This window comes from Monodelphis domestica, chromosome 2, assembly GCF_027887165.1.
Source record: "Monodelphis domestica isolate mMonDom1 chromosome 2, mMonDom1.pri, whole genome shotgun sequence".
In the NCBI taxonomy this organism is placed as follows: Eukaryota; Metazoa; Chordata; class Mammalia; order Didelphimorphia; family Didelphidae; genus Monodelphis; species Monodelphis domestica.
Genome location: NC_077228.1, coordinates 160,111,567 through 160,135,212, shown reverse-complemented (window position 1 = coordinate 160,135,212; position 23,646 = coordinate 160,111,567). Strand labels below are relative to the sequence as shown.

The following is a 23,646-nucleotide window of genomic DNA, read 5'->3' as shown; positions in this document are numbered from 1 at the left end:
GTGATTCTCTGAGTAGTGATCTAATTTCTCCTTAATTGGGGCTAAATCTGTCATAGAAAAAGGGACATATACCCGAGCCAGCCCATTTAGTGCAGGCACCTCTCTCATAGGGAGGAGGTGAATCCTGGTCGCCATAACTCAGTCCCCAGGATTCAGACTGAGTTTAATAAATGCTTAAACATAGGGTTGTGCTGTCTTTTTCCCTGTCCTCATGCAAAATAAGTCCAATTGTTGGATGGTATTATAATTTAGGGTGCCATGTATAGGATGCCTTTTGCTTATCAAGGATGTAGTGTGGCCATTTAACATTACAAAAAGAAATTAGTTTCTCTTTTTCCAAGTTGTATAGTTACAATTTTCCCCAATTTTCAAGTATACACCCCAAAGGGGAATCTCGGGGTACACTCTATCTCTGTCCCATTTTGATGCAGAATGGTCAATTCCACACCAAGGGTCAACAACTGTGCGTCCACAAAGCTTGCCTTACCTATAGCATTCACGTTAGTGAGGAGAGAGTCTCCCCTTCACCAAAAAGTCTTCTAGTATGAAAAAGGGGAGCTGATAGATCCCAGATCCAGTGACCAGACTAGACTGACTTCTAGGGCCAATGGGAAAGAGAGCATGAAAGAGGTCTCACAAAGATGTCATCCAAAAGATGGGGCTTTCAAGAATCCAAGAAAGGCTCCTTCCTACATGAGAAACTATGTTCTCATGGACAATCTGGGGTAGTCAAAAACGTTGGGTGCTAGATGTTGTGGGGTGTAGAGGTGTATCCCTGGGGTTCGGGAAGGATACCTTTCACAAGACTCCAAAACTTAGCTTAAAAGTAAAGAGAGATTTTATTAGTAATGTTACATTTTTTGGCCAGCCAGACAGCATGAGTGGAACAACCTGGAAAGTTGCTTCCAGAGTGCCTCCATTCTGGGTTTTTATATTCTTCTACAGCAGTGAGGACATGACTGTGGAGCAAGGGGTTAGGGGGGTGGTGGTAACCCGAGGGCATGGGGGTGGTTCTCAGGATTTGGAGGATGAATGAATGAAGTGTGTCTCTTTGTCCATTTCAATTCAATGGGGCAATCAAAGGAGGGTAATCTCCAAGGTGGGAGTTGGGGGGGGGGGCTAAGGGTGCAGAGGAATTTCCCTGATAATAGTTTGCCTGAGTTTCTGGGGGTACAATGCTCATGTCACCAGGATCTCCCATCTCTACACTTGACTCTCAATCTGCTGAGCCACCTAGCTGACCCCAACATTCTTTTTTTTTCTTTTCTGTATATGTGTTCTGAATTCTCTCTCCCTTCCTCATACTCATTTCCTTCACCACTCTGAGATGATAAGCAATCTGATATAGATTTTACATTTGCAATCATGTAAAACAGTTTCCCATATTAGTCCATTTTTTGTGGAAGAGATCTTGAACAAAAAAAAAAGAAAAGAAGAAAATATAGTATGTTTCATTCTGCATTCAGTCTCCATCAGTTCTTTCTCTGGAGGGAGATGACATTTTTCATACTGAGTCTCTGGTAATGTCTTGGATCACTGCATTGCTGAGAATAGCTATGTCATTCACAGTTGTTCATCAAACAATACTGATATTATTGTATACAATGTTTTTCTGGTTCTGCTCACTTCACTTTGTATCAGTTCATGTAAAATTTTCAAGGTTTTTCTGAAATCATCCTGCTCATCATTTCTTCTAGCACAGCAGTAAAGAATATCAATATTAAAAAAGATGGATTTTTGCTCAGTATGCATTACATTAAAACCAGATAATAGGTTCATGTGATCCTGAGCCCTCACAATAAGGTACCTATTTAGCATTTACAATGGCTAGCATTTTATAGCATTTTAAAGTTTGCAAAGTGATTTACAAATAACATCTTATTTTATCCTCAGAACAATCCTAGGAGATAATGACTATAAGTATTATCTGCACTTTACAGATGAAGAAACTGAGGCAGACAGCAAACAAGTGAATTGCCACAAAGCTAGTAAGCATCTCAGGTTGGATTTGAACTCAGTATTAGGCAAAGCAGCTAGATGGCCGCAGTGGATAGAGTATTGAGTCTGGAATCAGGAAAATCCAAGTTTAAATTCAGCCTCAGGCACCAGATATGTAACCCTGAGAAAGTCACTTAACCTCTATTTGCCTTAGTTGTTTCTGTAAAATGGGGATAGTGGCACTTACCTCCCAAGGTTGTTGTGAAGACCAAATGATATATCTATAAAGCACTTAGCACAGTGCCTGGTGCCTGATAGACATTATAGAAATGCTTGTTTCCTTCCCTTTCCCTTCAAGTCTTCCTGACTTCCTGACTTGATTCTGAGTTCTATTCTCCCTACTACCTTTGTTGTTTAGCCATTTACAACTCTTAATGACCCCCTTTAAGTTTTCTTGGTAAAGATCCTAGAGTGGCTTGCTATTTCCTTCTTCAGCTCATTTTAAATAGATGAGGAACTGAGGCAAGCAGAATGAAATGACTTACTCAGGGTCATACAGCAAGTGTCTAAGGCCATAGAATGTACTTTAAAGATGAAGTATAGCACAGTATTATTTCTCTCAGTTTACATTCTTGCCTTCTTTCTTCTCCCTCCACATGCTACCCTACCAAAGATCCCAGAGCCAAAAGTACCCACCAAGAAGTTTCTTATGCTTAGGTTTTTTTCTGCTTGCAAAGAGATTCCACAAGCTTTCTTGTGTGCAGTAGAATCTCTGTCTGCCAGTTAAATAGTTCTGTCTCCATCAACTAATTTAGCCAGTTTTCCTAGCTTCACTGAGAAGCATGAAACTAGTAGAACTCTGTGAAGACTCTGCTGGTCTTCTAATTTTCTTCCCCTAATCCTTAGCCCCCTTCCCCCCAGATAATCTTTGTCTATCTTTCTTGAGCTTTCTAAATCCCACTAATACCTTTCATAAAAGCTTTGATGTTTGTTTGTTTTTTCTTACAACAATTTCCATACCTTTCTTTTAAAGTGATAACTTGAATTTCTAAAATTTCATTTTCTAAAGTAATTGAAAGATAAAGTAATTCAAAGTCTTGTTACTTGTGGATGCTGCTGCCCCAAATCTCCCTTCTGGAAGAGTATATATCCAACTGTGGGTAGGCAGTGATATATATTTAGAGTAGGGGCAAGGACAAGGATGGGAATTGGGTCTCCACTTTCCCATTTGTAAATGGCAAGAATAATGATGACTTTAAAATGATTCACTGTAGCATGGAGTTTTATAAGGGTCTTCGAGGGGAATCCAACTTTGACTTTGGCCATGCGTATTAATTGGAAGGACTGAATTTAAGGGATTCCTTGTTGTAGGAAAAAATAAAACAAACAAAAAACTGGACAAAGGTCCCCAACTTTGCCTAACTACTTTCAGACTTGCTAAATAAAGCTCCCAGGTTGATTTGCATGGATCAGGTGAATGATGGGATTTGTAAATTATTTTACCCAAAGAATAGACAATATTCAGGAAGTGGCAGCTAAGAAAGAAAAAAAGCATTTAAAAGACAAACACTGACCCAGGGATTATCTGAATGATTGAAGAAATGAATAAAAGAGCATTTATTAAGCACTAACTTTGGCCCAAACTCTATTCCAAGTTCTGGGGATATAAACACAGGATTGGTGAATGTGCCCTAGGGGAGTAGAATGACATACTTTCCAGTAGCAATGGCAGTATTGATCTGATTACAGAAAGGGAGGAGGAACCAGGGTATTGAGGTGACTGGAAAGAAGATATATAAGGAGAAAAATGAAACATGACTGAAGTCTACCTAGATAAATGAGGCCCATTATGACCATAAGAGAAGGAAGCAGGAGAGCATGACAAGAGCTCTGGAGCTCAAAGGATATAGCCCCCGGGGCTATGAGATAAAAGTGCTGGGGCTCTTCCTAGAAAGATCTATCAGCTGCATGTTCAGCAGAAACCCAGCAAAGAACAACTCAGCTGTACAGCAGAAATAATATTGGAAGACTCCAGCAAACTGCTGGCACAGAGGATAGAGAGCCAAGTCTAGAGTCAGGAAGACTCAAATTCCAGCATTCAAATTTGGCCTCAGACACTAGTTGTGAGAACCTCTGCAAGTCATTTAATTCTGTTCATCTCAGTTTCCTCATCTGTCAAATGAAATGGAGAAGAAAATGGCAAATCCCAAATGGGATGGAGAAGAGTTGAATCTGACTTACAACTAGCGGTTTGCCACAGGGGAAAGGTAGCTCACAGCCAATGACATGAGCATATTCAGAGATATTGGAGGCAGAGAAGCCTCCAGCAGATATGAAGCCCTAGGAGCAGGAGTTGCTCTGACTATGCCTGTTTCCTTGACAATCCAGTTTTCAATGGGCGGCTCTATACCATGTAATTATTATATCATCCATCTCCTCCATTTTTTCTTACATGATGACATGAGACTTTTTTCACAACAACAAAAATTAATCGGCTGATGGACTAGGTATCTTATTCATGGTTCATTAAGCACATTTTGATAGAACTTATATTGGTAGATAAGACTACCTTAACCTAACTTATATTGGTAGCTTCTCATCAGGAAAAAGATTGGCCAGTCGATGTAGCAAAAATGATTTAAAAATTGTGGGAAGTTTAAACACATGTTGTGGCAAAAAGAGTAAACTGGAATGTAAAGATATGGGTTTGAATCCTGATTCTGATGTTTTCATCTGAGAACTTGGATACTTAACTACTCTGACTTTCAGGCTCTTTATCTGCAAAATGAGAGGGTTGTCTGAAGATTTTAAAACTCCCTGTGGTCCTACTTTAACTTCCTAGATAATCAGATTAAAAAAAAAAACACCTATTAAAAAAAATTTCTTAGCCACTGAAAAGCTTTGGGGGGGGGGGGTAGTGGCTGCTGGGAACCCAGACCAAGGCACTTCATGTAGTTGGAACTCCTTGTGAAGAAACTCCCATCTACTAGTTTTTGAGAGTTACATGGGTACATTAAGAGGTTAAATATCTTCCTCAAGGTTACACAGCTAGTACTAACCAGACATAAGACTTGAACCCAGGTCTCCCACATCTCAAGGTTCTTCATCCATCAAGAACCTCATGTTTTAACTTAGTTTTGAAGATTTTAGAATTCTTTTCCCTATTTTTAGGAACACATACTCTCTCCTGAGTCTAAAGGTCATTAGACAGAAAAGGAAGAAAACATCTTCATAAGTCAAACTTCTATATTTAAATGTTTCACAGATTTTTCCAGATTCCAATTCATTTCAGATTTGTGGCCCAGGTTCATCTGAACATGCTCAGTCTATTCCTAAGCCAACCATCTCTAACTCATCTTACCCATAACAGGAAGAAGTATGTCAAGAGAGGAAGTTCCAAGTTGTCTTAAAAAAAAAAAAAGGTTTTAACTGAGCACTTTGGGAATCATTCAAGAGTTTGTTTTATGTTTCTTTGATCACCAGTGTGGGCACTGGAATCCAATCTTTCCCTTTGGACTTTGGGATCATTTATAGGACAAATGGAGTTGCCCTGGCTGTATTAGTTTTGATTTCCAGATTGGCTCGTTGCCACTCATAGCTTTTTTTCTCCATCCTTACTCCACTCCTCTTTTCTCCCCAAGTCACTCACTCTCTGTGGTCTCATTGCCTGACACACCAGACACCTGGAGACTATTCTAAAGAAACAGTCTGCTTCTGTGGGCAATCAATCCACTGGGCAAGAATTTCAATTCTTGATCAAAACCTTTTTGGGTTTTTCCCCCCCTATCCATTTAGAAATTTCTTTAGGGAGTCCCTGAGATCATGTGTCTGCAACTAAGGAATATATTTATTGGAATGAGTTTCTTTCTGAGGGAATGTCATCCTTTTGGTGTGGGAGGTTTGGTTTGGTTTGTCTGGCCAACATGGAGTCCTCTAGTCTCTTGATGATTCTCCTTGGGCTCTGTTCTTTTCTATCTTAATCTCCCTAATCACTCTGATCATGCCCTGCCTCTTTCTCTTTGGCACTTTCCTAGCCAAAGGTGTCTTAATGTTCCCAGTCATATTGAGAACTTCTCATCTTAATTCTGGGTTGCAAAGAAAACTAGCATTGTCAGGCATTTCCCTGCTTGCTGAAATACCACAGAAGAAAGAAATGATGACAGCAGAATATATATAAGAACTATCTGAGCTGAACTCCAGCAGGCTTCTTCTAGGTTTCTTTCATCTTCAGCTTATCCTGTACCGGGGCAGATAATATAGAATCAATTTTCTCTTTCCTTTTTTTTCTTAAGTGAGTATTTGATTAAGCTGGGCATGGAACCACAATATTTCACCCTTTACCTTTATCCTACTTATCTGAGGATTTTTTTTTTAAATCAGTTTTGCCAATTACAAAAACAACTCACCTGATTGACTCCTCGGTTCTTTTCTTTGAAACAAACAAGCAAGCAAACAACAGAAAACCAACTGTTTATTGTTGGCCTATTTATTGGGTGTATGTCAACCAATAAGTATTTATTACTGTCAACATGGAATCTAGAAACCCCAAACTTGTAGCCTTGTAGGATCTGATGAACCCCAAGTTTTAGGACTCGTTTGTAGGTAGAGACCCCAACGTTTGTACTTGTTCCCTGTTCCCATGATTACATTATTTGGTGGAGCCATACATCAATCAAATTATTTTGGAAAAATTTGGAAATATGAAAGTAAAGTGACAAAATTTATTATCATTTTTCCAGTCATGTTTGGTCACTGTCCTGATCAGAGTTCATAAGCCTGTCACAATTGTTTTTCTTTATAATGCTGTAGTCATCATATAACTTGTTCCTTTGGTTCTGCTCACTTTACTCCATATCAATCCATATAAACTCTCCCAGACTTCTCTGAATCGTCCTATTTTGTCATTTCTTATGATATTACTATACCACTAAATTCATATGCCATAATTTGTTCAGATATTCCCTAACCGATGAGCACCACTGTCGTTTCTAGTTATTTCCTATAACAAAAAGTAGCTGTTGGACTTCCTGGTTAAGATGACTGCAGAATAGCTAAAACAGGAGACTCTCCTAACAATTGACCACAACAAAGTGTCTCAAAAGGACAAAAATCAAAATCAGATTAGTGAAGGGACTCTGCCCCAGGGTGCAGCTGAAGGTAGGCAGGGTTTGAGCATTTCACATTATAAGGGAGTAAAATTATACCTATCAAAGTGCTAGCTGATCACCCCTTCCCCATACCACCTACTGGGTGAGAGTCTGAGCAAAGGCTCTCGGGAGCTGGCTGAGGGCACCACAGACTTAAACCTGAGGGTAGTGAAAGGCCTTGGCCATGAGACTTGGGACTCAAGGCTGAAGACCATGGAGTCTGGGCACAGAGATAGGGCAGAACTAGCTGCCTGCAACAGACCTGGTGGAGACTAGAAAAATAGCCTCAGGGCAAGATGATTTATAGCTTGCTATGCAAAGAACTGCCTGCCCTCCTCACTCAGACTTCTGATTGAGAAGGGAAGATAATACCAAGACAGAAGCAGAAATAGCAGTGTCCACCAACACACAGAAACCAAAATCCACAAGTACCAAAAGAAATAAGCAGCAAAAAAAGCTTTTGACCCTGGATAATTACTACGGAGAAAAAGAGCAAAATACAGAAGCCACAGCAGAGAGTGACAAACAAGCAAATACATCCAAACTCCCCACCCCCCCAAAATGGAAATTGGTCACAAGCTCTAGAGGAACTGAAAAAGGAGTTCAAGAACCAAGTAAAAAAGATAGAAGAAAAATGGGAAGAAAAATGGGAAAAAGAAATGAAAGTAATTTATAAAGAAAATATAGTTTAAAAGATAAAATTTCCCACTTGGAAAAAAAAAAAGCACAGAAATCACATGAAGTAATAAGCAAATTGGAGACCAGAATTGACCTGCTAGAGGTCATGAAAAATAGAACAGACCAAACCTAAAAATAAAATTAAAAAATCATAGCTGAAAACCAGTCTTTAAAGACTGGGGGGGGGGGGGGGGGGGCTGAGTGGCTTTCTGGATTGAGAGCCAGGCCTAGAGACCGGAGGTCCTAGGTTCAAATCTGGCCTCAGACACTTCCCAGATGTGTGTCCCTGGGCAAGTTGCTTAATCTCCATTACCTAGCCCTTACCACTCTTCTGCCTTGGAACCAATACACAGTATTGATTCTAAGACAGAAGGTAAGGGCTTAAAAAAAAGAAAGGAAAAAATAAAGACTAGAATTGGGCAAGTAAAAGCTTATGATCTCACAAGACAGCAAGAATTAATAAAGCAAAGTAAAAAATGACAAAACAGAAGGAAACATGAAATATCTCAAAAAGTAGCTGTTATGAATAATTTTGTGCACGAGTCTTTCCTTTTTTAATCTCTTTTTCTATACGATTAATAGAGGTATCACTGAGTCAAAGAATTATAGCTTAATTCTTTGAGTTGGGTAAGGGTATGGGTATTGTTGAGTATGGATATTTGAACCACTTCAATGAGTGAGAATATATATTATATATACACATTTTCAATGAATGAACATTGTTCTTTCTCAATTATTGCTAAAGCTCTAGTCTTGGGATCTAGAATTACTAGTACATTGAATATATGGCATCACTTCTTTCAATTACTGTTTAAAAAGCAAACCTTCTCATTCTTAGGAAATTGTAACATTAGTCAGTCAACAAGCATTTATTAATTACTGACTGTGCCAAGTGTTGAGGATAGAAAGAGTGCAAAGATGGACCCTATTCTCAAGGAGCTCAGTCTCATGGGGAAGACAACAACAAACAACTATATGCATACAATATATATATATATATATATGTATACATATATATATATACATATATATATATATATATATATATATATATATATATATATATATATATATATATATATATATATATATATATATATATATATAAAACTGTCCCTTAAAACCCAGCTTCTGTGTTTTTCCAGGGGGGAATGTAAAATATTATTATTTTAAATTGCAAAGTTTAAATTCTTTTTGAGAAGAATTTTAGGTTAAGAAACATGATACTTCTCCAAATCCAGAAACTGAACTGTTTGGAAAAGACACCATGAAGATGCCTCCAGACCACAAGCTGCACGAGAAGATCAAGAATGAACTTTGGCTGGGTCTGTACCCCAAAGAGATAATGGACACAAAGACCTGTACAAAAATATTCATAGCTGCGCTCTTTGTGGTGGCCCAAAACTGGAAAACGAGGGGATGCCCATCAATTGGGGAATGGCTGAACAAACTGTGGTATATGTTGGTGATGGAGTACTATTGTGCTAAAAGGAATAATAAAGTGGAGAAGTTCCATGGAGACTGGAACAACCTCCAGGAAGTGATGCAGAGCGAGAGGAGCAGAACCAGGAGAACATTGTACACAGAGACTAATACACTGTGGTATAATCGAATGTAATGGACTTCTCCATTAGTGGCGGTGTAATGTCCCTGAACAACTTGCAGGGATCCAGGAGAAAAAAACACCATTCATAAGCAAAGGATAAACTATGGGAGTGGAAACACCGAGAAAAAGCAACTGCCTGAATACAGAGGTTGAGGGGACATGACAGAGGATAGACTCTAAATGAACACTCTAATGCAAATACTATCAACAAAGCAATGGGTTCAAATCAAGAAAACATCTAATGCCCAGTGGACTTACGCGTCGGCTATGGGGGGTGGGGGGGAGGAAAAGAAAATGATCTATGTCTTTAACGAATAATGCTTGGAAATGATCAAATAAAAAATATTAAAAAAAAAAAAAGAATGAACTTTGGATGTAGTTGATTGATTGAACATTTATTTGTATGTATACTTTCATGCCAAATGGGACTGCCCCGAACTGTTTTTTTGTCAATGCGTCTAGCAATTATTGGTTTTGTTCTTTTCCTCTTATCCTCAAAATTATTGTAATCTTTAAGTTGATTATGATTTTATAATCCTTTTGGGGGAAACTTTTCCCAATAAGGATCAAATGGGGAAATGTAAAAATGGAGATTTAATCCCCAGAAGTCTTTGACAGTTCCCAGAATTTTCTATAATTTCACCTGAATCCCCCCCTGGACCGAGAACAAAATTTGTATTTAAACTGACTGTACCACCTACTGGCTCTCTACTTTCACTTCTAAGCACATGCGTCTCTCAAGATGTAGAGTAAGTGGCTGTGAATGGGCTATTCAGCCCTCCTAGACACGTGCTTTTCTTATTTTATATTTTCTTATTTCCTTGATTTCTAATAATCTTTAATAAACCTCTAAAAAATAATACTTTTAATAGCTAATTTAAATGTTATAAGACTGAGGATGGAAGGTGGGAGATTCAAATCCGGACTTGGACACATTCTAGCTGTGTGACCCTTGGCAAGTCACTTAATCCCAATTACCAACTCTTGTTGCTCTTCTTTTTTGGAACTGATATTTAGTATTGATTCTAAAAAAGAAGATAAGAATTTTTTTTAAAAAGAAGATGAGTTTAAATAAAGTCATGAGGTACAGGTGAGGAAGAAGGGGAGAGCATTCCATATATGAGGGATGGCTAGCAAATGGCCATTTGGGGCATGAATGCTTTGTTCAAGAAAGGGCAAGAAGACCAGTGTCATTAGATCAAAGAATATATGAAGTAAAACGTAAAGTGTAAGAAAATTGGAAAGGTGAGGGGGAGGATCTTTAAATATCAAAAAGAAGATTTTTTTATTTGACATTGGATGTAATAGGGAGCTACTGAAGTTTCTTGAGTAAGGGAATGACACGGTCAATCTGCCCTTTGGGAAGGTTACTTCGGTAGCTCAGTGAAGGCTGGACTATAATGGGGAGGAAACCAACCAGAAATCCTTTGCAGTAGTCCAAGTGTGAGGTGATGAGGTCTTCATTCCTCTTTAGGCTCCACTCCTGACACTCCATAGGACTTTGGGTACTCTTCCATGTGTAGTTCCTTACCCTAGAAACTTGTTTAACTCTTAGACAACTCACATTGGAAATACTTTCCATCCTTTGCTTTCTCCCTCTGATTGGCTAGTTCTTCCTAAAACATATATTTTAAGGAAAAGGTTCATGGCAACCATGTCTTCATTTCTCTATGAATGCACTCCTAACTCTCTACAGGACTTTTGTCTACCTTGTGCCAAAGCCAGAACCTCTATTTCCTACCCCCACCCCACCCAACCCCCTGCTTTAGACTCTTTATATATTATCTTCCCCTTTCAAAAAAGTAAGTTCTGGAGCAGTTAGGTGGCTTATGGGGTAGAGAGCCAGGAGATAGGAGGTCCTGGGTTCAAACCTGGCCTCAGATACTTCCTCATTGTGTGACCCTGGGCAAGTCACTTAACTCCATTTGCCTCACCCATATCACTCTTTTGCCTTGGAATTTAGTATCCATTCTAAGGCAGAAAGTAAGGGCTTAAAAATAAATAAATAAATAAATAAAAGAAAGTAAGCTCCTTGGTATTTCTAGCATTTAGCACAGAATCTAGTACATAATGAGCACTTAGTAAATGCGTATTTGACTTGACATGAGGGCCTACATTGGGGTGGTGGCAGAGGCAGAGGAGAGAAAGAGATATTAGCCATACCTAGACTGTCGGGAAGATGAACTGCTTCATGTTAAGCTTTCTTAGAGTTCGGATTTGAGCTGTGGCATATAGACACACAAGCAGATACATCCATATGGAAGCCTGCCAAGACTATCGTCATGTAATTCTAGCCAGAGAACAAAACATTCTGCACGAATAAACTGCCCTCCTTTTAGGTCTATCCCAAGAACCGCTTAGAGAGACAAGTAGCGCTCTGATGCCCTGAAAGAAAAGCAACTTTATTCTAGAGAGAATGGAGTTCCCAGTGGCCTCTGCCAGGACCAGCCCTGGCTTTTCCAACAGACAGTGAAGCAAGATTTTGATTTTCACACCATTGGCTTCATCACAGCATGAATGTTATTAGGAATGTAGACTACAAATCCCCTCCACCTTGGAGATCCATCTGTTCAGCAGAATTCTTCCCTAGGTGAGAAGGGAGAGTGATGCTGGAGTTCTGAACATAATAATAGGACGAGAACACTATAATTTTCCTCTGTGGATTGCTTACCACTTTTCCTGCCAGCGATGGGCTTCTTGGGCTGTATGACAGGTGCCTATTAAGATACCCAACATAGAATTTGCGTTGAAATTCTTTAAGAATGAGGTGGCTGTTTGAAAGTAATAAGGGAAGTGGCCTGTGTTTGCTAGAGAAGAGTGAAGGTGCTTTGCTATTTCTTTTAAAGCAGGAAACTTCAAGTGTTTTATAAGGATCAGGGACCTGAGGGAGTTCTTAGTTCCCTCCCCATCCTCACCTGGAAGGCAGTTTCTTTTTTCTTTGTTGATATGTGGCTTCCTACCTATTCAGATTTGGCTAAGCAAAGAGGAGCTTCCTTTAATGCTGACATCAGTGGTCTCTTTGGCCCTGTATGTCAACAAGAGGACCAGAGAGTACCAGGGGGTGGCTAAAGCAGAGAGGAGGAAAAGGTGAAAGAGAGAGAAGGAGAGGGGGAGAGGGAGGGAAAGAGACAGAGAGACAGAGATAGAGAGACAGAGATAGAGAGACAGAGAGATTAGATATTTGTAGTGCTGTTTTCACTAATGCTAGGAAGAAAGAGAATAGAAGAAATAGAAAAATGTTGAGGAAGCAAGAATGATGAAGAGGCAACAAAAGAGAAGAAAAGAGAAAAAAGGTGTAGGTAAAATGCTATTGATCAGCTCTGCTAGAAGGTTATAGCTCTGACCTAAAGGATTTCAATGCTTTGTTCTAAGCTTAAAACAAAAGATCCCTTTCCTGCTTCACTTCTCTCCGCCCTTCTCATTTCCCTTCCTCTCCCCTCCCCTCTTTTCCACCTCCCCTCTCTCTTTGCTCTTTCCTACATCTCCATTCTCACCCGCCATGCCAATTCTAGAGTCTTGAACTAAAATCAAATCAACCTTACCATTGTTCCTGGATAGGTTATGCCCATCTTCTCCCCTCTACCTCCAATCCCTAGCGCATAGTAACTTTCTGGACCAAAATGCTCCTTCATCCTAATTTCCCCCCTTAGAATGTAAGCTCTTTGAGAAAAGGGACTGCCTTTACTTTTGTATTCCTAGTATAAATAGAGAGAGGGAGGTGTATATATATATATACATATATATATATTTATATATATATATATATATATATATATATATATATATATATATATATATATATATATATATATATATAGAGAGAGAGAGAGAGAGAGAGAGAGAGAGAGAGAGAGAGAAAGAGAGAGAGAGAGAGAGAGAGGTAAACATATTTATTAAACCCTTATGTGACAGGCACTGAACAAAAGACTGAGAGTATGAATACAAGCAAAAAATACATTTCCTACCCTTAAATTACTTTCATTCTAGAGAAAAGCTAATGACACGTAAGAGAGCTGGAAAGGGGATAGGGAAGGGCAGGATCTGGAGAGTGATCAGTAGAACTGGCAGTGATCTGGGCACCCCATGAAATGAGGTTTCAGAGTAGAGACTCACTAATCAGGAGAGTCAAAGGGTGGGGACATCTGCAGGACATGAGAAGGTCTAGAAAGTAAGGAGTAGAGCTTGGAGTTAGTGCAGTGCTTGTCGCAGAGTTAATATTTAATATATTTTTTTTTATTTGTTCAGGAAAGGGAGCTGATCTTGAAGGCAGAATGAGTGAGATCTAGTAATTAACCCTGAGGAAGTCAGGAGTCCCACCTTGCCTGTAAAAGAGGTACCTTATTTTGGAGTCGGGGGAGGAGAATAGAAGGATGCAATGTGGATGAGTAACTTTACCTGTATTAAACAGAGGCTTTTCATGTGAACCAAGTATTTACCAATTTGAAAACAGGAAGAGGAAGTTGTCAAAATATAGCTAAATGGCCTTGCCCTAGAAGACTGAGAGGTTCAGGTATGTTTACTTACTTCTGGTACCAGGAGTGATTAGTGATGTTGAGCCTTCCAAGGCTCAGGGGAGAGATAAGGACCGGGGACTTCAAAGCCAACCCGGGTGGGACCTTTCTATTTGTGAGTCTTGATAATTTCCTTCTTTCCCACTTCCCTTTCCCCTGCCCCTCTGAACATCAAGGTCCTAACAGTCAACCAGAAGTAAAAACTCAGAACAATCATGTTAAGAACTTTTTTGTTGTTGATTTTTTACCCGCAGGCTTCAGAATCCCTTACAAAAAGGGGAACAGGCTTCCTTACTTTCAGCAGAAATTTAAAAGCAATGAAATGGAGTTGAGAAGACACAATCCCCCAGATCACAAATAACAACCGACTTACAGTGGCAATACATGTGACCATATTTAAACAAAGGAGGTAGGAGACAACTAGGTGGCTCAGTGGAGAGAGGTGCCAAGCCTAAACATAGGAGATCTTGGGTTCAAATCTACCCTCACAACTTTCTAGCTCTGACCCTGGGCAAGTCTCTTAACCCCCATTGCCTAGTTCTTACCATTCTTCTGTCTTGGAACCATTACACAGTATTAATTCTAAGATGGAAGGTAAGGGTTTAAATATATACATATATTTAAATGAGGTAATAAAATCACTAGCTCTGGTGGAAAATCATAGACCTAGAAGGTATTTTAGAGATACTTTAGTTCAGGAGTTCTTAATCCTTTTTTGAGTCATGTGTATCTGAATAGTATTAGGAATTTACTTAGATAATAGGAAGAATATCTTAGTTTTGCTCCTTGCCACCTGTGTGGTCTTGGCAAAATGATCTCAGCCTTCACATCTTCATTTATAAACTAAGAATGTCAGTAAAATTTTATTAAGTGACTATTATGTGCCAGACATAAACACTAGGGAACTTGAGAAAAACAAAAGAGAGTCCCTGCCCTCAAAGAGCTTTCCATTTAATAGGGGGACTGGATGAATCAATGGTCTTTGAGGCTAATGAATTCTATAGATTTATGCCTATTGTGCAAAGTAGTTCTTACTTTTCCTGGCCTTCTTCTAGAGGTTTCTCCAATATATGGAGAAAAGGTCCTGTTACCCTAGCTATCACCTTCATAATTGATACAGACTTCTATCATTTCTCCTTTCAGTTTTTACCTTTCTTAATAGAAGAGTTCTCATTTTTTAAAATTTCTTCTCACCAAAGTCCATTGGCCCCTTTGATAATTTTAGTCTCTCTAGTCTTTTCTGAGATCCATTATATACTTCTGTGTCTCTGTGTTTCTAGGCAACTTGGCAAGATGGGTACATCATTGGACTAGGAATCAGAAAGTTCTGTGTTTGAATTCCACCTGAGATACTTCCTAGCTGTGAGAAGCTGAGCAAGGCATCCAAACTCTCTGAGCTTCAGAGATAAATAAATAGGCTTCAAAGGCTAGTATAAGGTTAAAATTATATAAAAATATTATAAAGGATTCTATAAACCTTAAAGCACTTTATAAATGCCATCTCATGGGAGTAGCAAGGTGAAGCAATAAATAGACTGCTGGGACTGGGGTCAGGAAGACCAGAGTTCATATCTGACCTTAGATACTAGCTGTGTGACCCTGGGTAAGGCACTTAGACCTGTTTGCCTTTGTTTTCTCATCTATAAAATGAGCTGAAAAGGGAAATGGAAAACCACTCTAGTATCTTTGCCAAGAAAAACCCCAGAGGGGTCATGAGAAGTTAGACATGACAGAAATGACTGAATAGCAACAAATTTGATTGCAAGGCATTGATCAGATCTCCATTTAGTCTTCTGGATGAAGACATGATGTGCTTTGGTTTGAAGGTCAGGTTATATTTTTGTCTTTTTTACAATATTCAGCTTGTCTCATCACCTATTAAGCATTTTGTTCAAGACAACTCTTCAAGGAATAATTGACCTTGACTCCAAGATCTCTTTTCTGAACCAAATGTCTTATAAATATTGATTCAATTATTTTTTCCATAAATACTTTCTCATGAGGTAATAAAGAACCAGAAGGCAAGAACTAAATCCACATTCTTAGTGTAGTCAATAAATGCTAAATCTGTCAGTCCATATTCCTCCTAATTTATTTATCCATGATTTGAAGGGGGGGTGGGGTGGAGAAGTTGGTGCTAATGAAAAAACTTGCCTCAAGACACAGAGGAATTAAGGGAGAGAAGCCATTCTTCCTTTTTCAGAGGTGTATCTGTCTGGCAAAGTATATGGTATATGAGAGGTGGTACATGCGGTATACTGAGGTAGTGGTGAGAATGATTTTTTTTTTTTTTTAAACCCTTACCTTCCGTCTTGGAGTCAATACTGTGTATTGGCTCCAAGGCAGAAGAGTGGTAAGGGTAGGCAATGGGGGTCAAGTGACTTGCCCAGGGTCACACAGCTGGGAAGTGTCTGAGGCCAGATTTGAACCTAGGACCTCCCGTCTCTAGGGCTAGCTCTCAATTCACTGAGCTACCCAGCTGCCCCCGAGAATGATTTTAAAATAAATATTACAAAACTTATCTAATTAAAAAGTCTTTCCCTCCAAAGTATTTCCTGTGGGAAGTTTATTCCAATGGTATTGCCAGGGTTCAGGTGATTTCAAAGCTTCTTCTTTTAGAATTGCAATTTTATGATCCACAAAGGAAAAGTAATCAAATTACTTTATAGTCACGCCTTGCTCTTGACTCCAAACAGTATTACCCAGATTGATTTTCCTCTTTTTCATGGGACAACTTGGTATGACTTTTAGTTGTCTTCCAAATCAAATTGATGTTCAAAGAAGGAAAAGAAAACTTAAAAGGATATGCTGCAGTTTTTGAAAATAATTCTCAAAAAGGAATTTCCAAAATATTGTAAGCCATGGCAATATGTAGGCCCCCAAGGACTCCATTCCTGAAATTTTGGACTTTAAAATCATGCTTTTCCTGTTGTCTTACTAGGGCTAGAACTGGAACCCTGGGATATGCTACCACTTTTGTGGCATCCTCACCATGGAATATCCTTCCAAAGACTTGTTTATCTTTCTTCCATTGATTAATAACCCTTGGAAACTCCATTTTGTGGAGAGGCCCAGGCAGATCTGACTTCATTTCCCTCTCCGCCCAATACCTGACTTCCTAGGTTCCAAATTGCATACATGCTACAGGAGGATCTTCATTTTTACCTTCCCTTTCTAGGTCCCTCTTTTGTATGTTGTCTTCCCCCATTAAAATGTCTTCTCTTTGAGGAGAGGGACTGGTTTTCTTGCTTTTAAATATGTTCTCAGAGCTTTGCATTGTATTAGGGGCACAGACAGGCTTTAAAAATGCCTGTTTATGCCCTTCCCCCCCTTTTCTTCCTTCCTTCCTTTCTTTCCTTCTTTCTTTGTTTCTTCCCTTCCTCCCTTATCTGTCTCCTTCTTTCCTTTTCCCCTCTTTTCCTTCCTCCTTCCCTTGTCTCTTTTGTCTCCTTTTCTCCCTCACTCCCCTTTCTTTATTTCTTCCCCTCTCCCCTGCCCATCCCCACTATTTCTTCTTCCTCCCTCCCTCTTTCCTTCCTTCCTCCCTGCCTTCTTCCTTGCCTTTATTTCTTTCTCTTTCTCTCTCCCCTCCCATCTCCTTTTTTCTTTCCTTTCAACTTTGAAGGATTCAACTCTCCTGTGAATGTATGACTTCTATTATGTTGATTTTCAAAATCAGTTTCCTTTTATGTAAATGTAATGAAATATTATTCTGCTATTAGAAAAAAATGAAAATGAAGACCCCTGAGAAGGTTGGGAAGTCTTGCATGAACTCATATGAAACAGACTGGGGTAAGAAGAACCAGGAAAACAATATACACAATGATTAAAACAATGTAAGTGGATAAAGGAAAGAAAGGAAACAAAATACTATGTAATTATAATGTCACAGAAATCTGGCACTGGAGAAAAATTGAAAAAGGATATTTTTTTTCTTCTTTACAGAAGTAGGAAACTATAGGTGTAGAATATTACATACACTGCCAGACTTTGGTGATGTATTGCATGGTTTTGCTTAACTGTTTTTCTCTTTAGTTGTTACAAGGAATGGGAATGGGAAGGGAGAAAGAGGTATTCAGAAAGGAAAGTGATATAAAAACAAATAATCAATTAAGTTTTTAAAAAATATCAGTTTCTTTAATTTATAGGCATACTTTGTATAGACTGCATCTCCAAGTATAAGCCAACACAACACCTGTCTCAAGAAAATGGTAATGACCAACTCTCCCTCATCAATGAGAGCTGAAGACAGGCAATCACAGGCTGACTATAGACAGTATAGAAGGCTGCCTATTTAGTATAGTGATGGTAAACATTTTAGAGACTGAGTGCCCAAACTGTAAGATTCATGCCATATGTGAATTCCACTGCCTTACTCTGGAGAGGGGAAGGAGAAAACACTCCCATTGGGCTACTAGGCATATGGGAGGGTGATATGAGAAATATCCTTAGGTGTGCATAGAGAGGAGGAAGGGAGCAGTCCCCCTTCAGCATGCTCTGGCATATGTACCACAAGTTCACCAACATGGTTCTAGGACATCAAGAAAATACTGATGTGTCCTCCAAATTCTTTTTTACTTACCCCAAGTTGGCTGCAATTCCTCTATATGGGAACAAAGCCTTTCCTTCTATCCTCAAAGTTAAGACTTAAACTGCAAACAATCAAGAGATAAATAATACACTGACAAATTCATATTGACCTGACAAGACTAATAACAGAACAATTCTTAAAAACAGTAGAGACAAAAGCACTAAGGAAGCAAGTGCCAAACAACTGCCATTAACAAGCAGACAAACCAGACTTAGCTGAAGCAGACACCCTAAGGGAAAAGACCAGAGGAGTCATGAACTAGACAAGCCAAACCAATGCCACCATCTTGACCATCACCTTCCCTCCAACCCCAATGAAAATGGCCCCAGACACTAAGCCTGAGAATTTTGAGAATAGTAGTTCTCCCTATACCTCCAGTCCTGCTTCTAGCTAGAACTCTAAAACCATCACTATGGAGAATAATCAATGTGAACAAGGGATTCACTTCTTTGCCACTACCAATGCCAACTTCTGATCAGCTGTTCCTGTAGAACAGAGCTCACAAGTACCCCACACTCCCCAAGACCACCAATCCTGCTTCTATCAGGAGAATTCAATTTGTGAAACAGGGGAATAGGAAGATGATCTCATTTACCTTGATTGGCTTTTCAGTTCACACAGAGGTGTGTCCTTCTGCCCTCATTTTGGTGGTGTGCACCTCTTTCCTGCCCTATTCATCACATAAATCCTCCTCTTGCCAGGGTCAGCTCCCAAGGACCCTGTATCATGGCACCCCATGTGCCTCACTGGTATCCAAAATATACTGCAGGTTTTTCCGAGCTCTGTCTTCCAATAGATTAATGGAAGAAATGATTCTGTGTTAAGGGGCTTATTAGTTAACATATTGATCCTACTAGCCTCATCTTTTTAGGGATAATCACAATAACTAGCATTCATATATTGTATCTGCACCAGGCACCATGCCAAATTCTTCCAAATCTTAATTAATACTTAATTCTAGGAGTTGTGCTATTATTATAATACCCATTTTACAATTGAGGAAACTGAGGCAAATAGGTTAAATGATTTGCCCAGGGTCACACAGATAAAAAAAAAATCCTTAATTTGTCTTAGTAACATCTCTTAAGACAGAAGGGCAAATCTTAGGCAGCAGGGGTTAGGTGACTTGCCCAGGATCATGCAGTTAGGAAGAGTCTGAAGCCAGATTTGTCTGCTCATCTTTTAAAAAAAATACTTCAATGACCATATTTCTACATAATTTGGTTCTTGGTAATCCCATATGTTTATTATGCACTTAAGAGCATTATTTTGAAAAGAGGCCCGTACGCTTCATCAGAGGGGTGCATAACATAAGAAAGGTAAAGAAACCCTGGTTTAGAAGGATGAATGGGATAGCCCATCTATCCTGGTGCCCCAACAGCTTCCTTGCCAGCCATTGTCCAGACGTAATGCTATTGTGGTTGCTTGGGGGCAAGGGGGGGGGGGAGAGGCTCAGAAAAAACTGGTTCATATTCTGGTAAGCAAATTGAAAACTTTTTGAAGTCAGGGCACAGAACCTAAGGAATCCTAAACAGAAATAATAAGCATATGTGGGGGGATTAAGAAGGAAAGGGGAGGCACTCCTGTAGCCTGGAGGATTGGTTGTGCATTTGAAGAGTCAGTGTTTTCTAGTGTAAAATGGCTGCTACTTCTCAATAAACCTGTGGGGTCTGGGTATAGCCCATATGTGTTGAATGAACCTATTAATTCCATATAAATCAATTCCCTTTCACTTGAGGATTTCACTGGGTTGCCTCATTGTGTTGAAGTGAGTGGAACTAATTCTTCTGAAGGGAGGCAAAGAAGTTTTTGAGTTTTTTTTAAATTGCTAAACATGCAAATCAAATTTACCTCACAGAATTATTTAAAGAAAACTAATACAACAAGAGAAGATTTTAACCCAATTTAACATTCTGACAGGGCCTCCTGAGCTCAGTGAGAAAATTATCCTTCCCCTATAATAGAACTCACATGCAATCTTTTCCTTCTGACCATGCCTGGACAAGAAAAAAAGCACCTCAGCACAGGAGGGCCTTGCTTTCCTTTGCCTTTGGATCCAGAAGAAGGTCGTTCTTGGTTTGGGGTGGGGTATTTTTCCTCCTTCCTTTCAAATTTCTAGCAACTTCAAGGCTCCAGTGCTTCTCAAATCTGAATTGGTTTTCTGATCCTCTGACCCCAGAAGGCCTGGGGAGGGGAAGTTGTCCCAATTGAGCATTCCCAATGTGGTCCTTAAAGATGGCAGATGTCAACAGAGGGACTTGACCATAAGACCGGTATTAAATAAGCAAAGCTCAGGCAAATGTGGTCTTCTGCCTCCTCTACCTCTTTTTCTTCAACTAATCTTTCTTCCCTCTCCCACGTGGTTTACAGTGGCCTCATGGTACTCCCATGGTGACCCATTGGGCCCATCCCTGTCAATGATGGTCCTTTGTAGCCAAACTCACTAGCTTCCTTCCAGGAGAAGCCCAATATACCAAGTAATTCATATAACTTTTTGTTGTTGTTTACTAAGTGCATTTTCAACAACTCTGGAAAGTATATGATAGGGAACAATTAGATTGATTACCATTGAGAGCCAGGCCTAGATAGAGGAGGTCCTGGGTTCAAATCTAGCCTCAGATATTTCCTACCTATGTGACCCTGGACAAGTCACTAACCCCCATTGCCTAGCCCTTACCATTGTTCTGCCTTGGAACCAATAAGCGATATTGATTCTAAGATGGAAAATAAGAGCTTTTTTTAAAAAAGAAAAGTATATGGTGTAATCATTATTATGCCCATCTTATGGATGAGAAAATGGAAGCTCAGATAGGAGGTAATTTGTCCGCAAACACATGGCTATTAAGGGCAGACCCAGGAATCATAGACACCATACCACTAAAATTGTAAAATTCTAGAATGGCAGGTTGTTGATTTGGAAGTGTGGTGCTGATGAGAGAGATAGAGAAAGAATAAAAAATACCCAACATACCATAAAGCCAATAGCTCCTGCTATTTCTGGTGCTGAGGCCTTGTGACACAGTAGATGGGATGTGGGCTTTGGATCTGGGACATTTCAGGTTGGATTCCTACCTCTGATCCTCACTATGCACGGGTTTGGCCTTGGACAAGGCTTGATTCTGAGGTTAATTTTTGATGTACTTACCTAACAGAGTTGCTGTGAGACAAAAGTGAAATAATACATGGAAAGCATTTTGTAAATTTTTATAAATGGAAGTAATTATCACTTATTACTACTAGAGTTGTGATAGCCTTAGAAGGTCATCTGTATGGTTGAGTTGAAAAAATTATCTCCAGAGTTATCCTTTGGCAGGCTCTATTCTGACCTTTTCTTCTATCAATTAGCAATTGTGCTATTTCTTTAAAGTGCTACTCTTAGGGCAGCCAGGTAGCACAGTGGATAGAGTGTCAGACCTGGAGTTAGGAGGACCTGGGTTCAAATCTGGCTTTAGATAATCCTTAGCTGTGTACCCTGGGAAAGTCACTTAATCCCAACTCCCTAGTTTTTACCACTCTTCTGTCTTGGAATCTATATTGGTATCAATTCTTAGACGAAAGGTAAAGGTTCAAAAAAATAAATGATCAATTAATTCATATTATGCTGTAAAGGTTCAAAAAAATAAAACAAAGCCCTACTTTTGGCTAATCTGATCAATTAATTCATATTATGCTGTAATTATGGAATATATTAGGCTTCTTAAATCATGTTTGTATTTTAATAGGGATCCTCAACATCAGCTCTAAAAATGAATACTATAGGAATCCCAGACACCATGGCAAGACTAGCAGGGAAATGTTTTAGGCAATGGGGAGGTCTTTTAACTGTGACCTTCAATCACATCCAAACTACATTGTAGCCAGCATTACTTGGCATGAAATTTTGGAATAAAATAAAACAGCCTAGAAGGAAAGGGCCACAAACTGGTTAGTAGGAATGGAAATAATTTTGGAAAGAAAAGAATGGGGAGGGAGAAGAGGAAACATGTGAAAGAGCATTGCCCCTTTTCTTGATGGCTCTACCAGCAGGCCAGTCTCTTGACTAAAACACAGAGACGGAATGGTGGCACGAAGTCTGGGTTACCAGAGCAAATCATGTTGATTATCACCCCTGTCTGCCTATTACCTCATTTTCCTAATCAATAATTATTGATCGAGGACTTATGATTCTGGATCAGATCCAAGGTCTGGGTTAATTAGTCAACCAGCACTTGCTCTATATTCTACAAGAATAATTTTGGCATTTGAGAAACCATAAAACAGGAAATGAGGCTGTTTGGGGGATGAGAACATCGGGTGTCTAGAAGCTCCCGGTTTGTGTCTGGCTTACCTCTCTCTTTTTAAAATGAGACTCAAGCCTGAGCTCTTGTGCCCCCCAAGCAGACTCTGGAGAACCTGAGGGAAAAACTGCTTCCTAGAAATGAGTTTCAGTAAGGGGGGTGCGTGAGGGGAGGGGAGTTATTGGAAGGAAACCAGGCAATAAAGAGAAACCTACTTGTATGAATGGCATAGTGAAAAAAGAAGTAATTTGGCCACATACCATAGATAAATCTTTTTTCAGTTAAATGACAAACAGATTTCTCCTGCCTGATCCTTTTTACTTAATGAGGGAAGAAACTTAAACTATCAATGTCTCTTCTTTGGAAAAGTTGGGTAAGGGATTGATGACTGAATCATAGAATCCTTGTGCTGTGTCCTCAGAGACAATCTAATCCAATCCTTTTATTTTACAGATGAAATGAGAAAATAAATGTATTCTATAAACCTTAAAATACTGTATTAAGGTTAGCTATCATTACAGATGAAAAGCCTTAGGCCCAGGAAGGTAGAATCCATGTCATCTGATTCCCAGCACAGATTTCCCCATTACATCATGCCACCAAAATGATTTTCCTAAAGCAGATTCCAACCATATTTCTTTCTTGTTCAGTAAAGTCTAGTGGTTCCCTTTTAACTCTAGGATCAAACACAAACTCTTCTTATTGACATCTAAATATCTTCCCTTTTCAGTCTTCTTATACATTTATTTCCTCCATGTATTCTGTGATGCAGCCATAGTCACATTTTTTATCACCTTACCTTCCATCTTAGAATTGATACTAAATATTGGTTCTAAGACAGAAGGGTGGTAAGGGCTAGGCAATGGGGGTTAAGTAACTTGCTCAGAATTTCAGAGAG

At 39.3% G+C, this 23,646-nt stretch overlaps 2 long non-coding RNA genes across 4 annotated transcripts in view; both read left to right on the top strand.

Annotated features, from left to right (window-relative positions):
- LOC103093933 (uncharacterized) overlaps positions 1–23,646 on the top strand; it is a 314,761-nt gene that overhangs the window by 235,806 nt on the left and 55,309 nt on the right. The gene's annotated exons all lie outside the window — the stretch shown is intronic.
- On the top strand, positions 13,256–14,289 carry LOC130457171 (uncharacterized). Its single transcript, XR_008916266.1, has 2 exons — positions 13,256–13,879; positions 14,135–14,289. It is a non-coding gene; the product is annotated as an uncharacterized LOC130457171 (long non-coding RNA).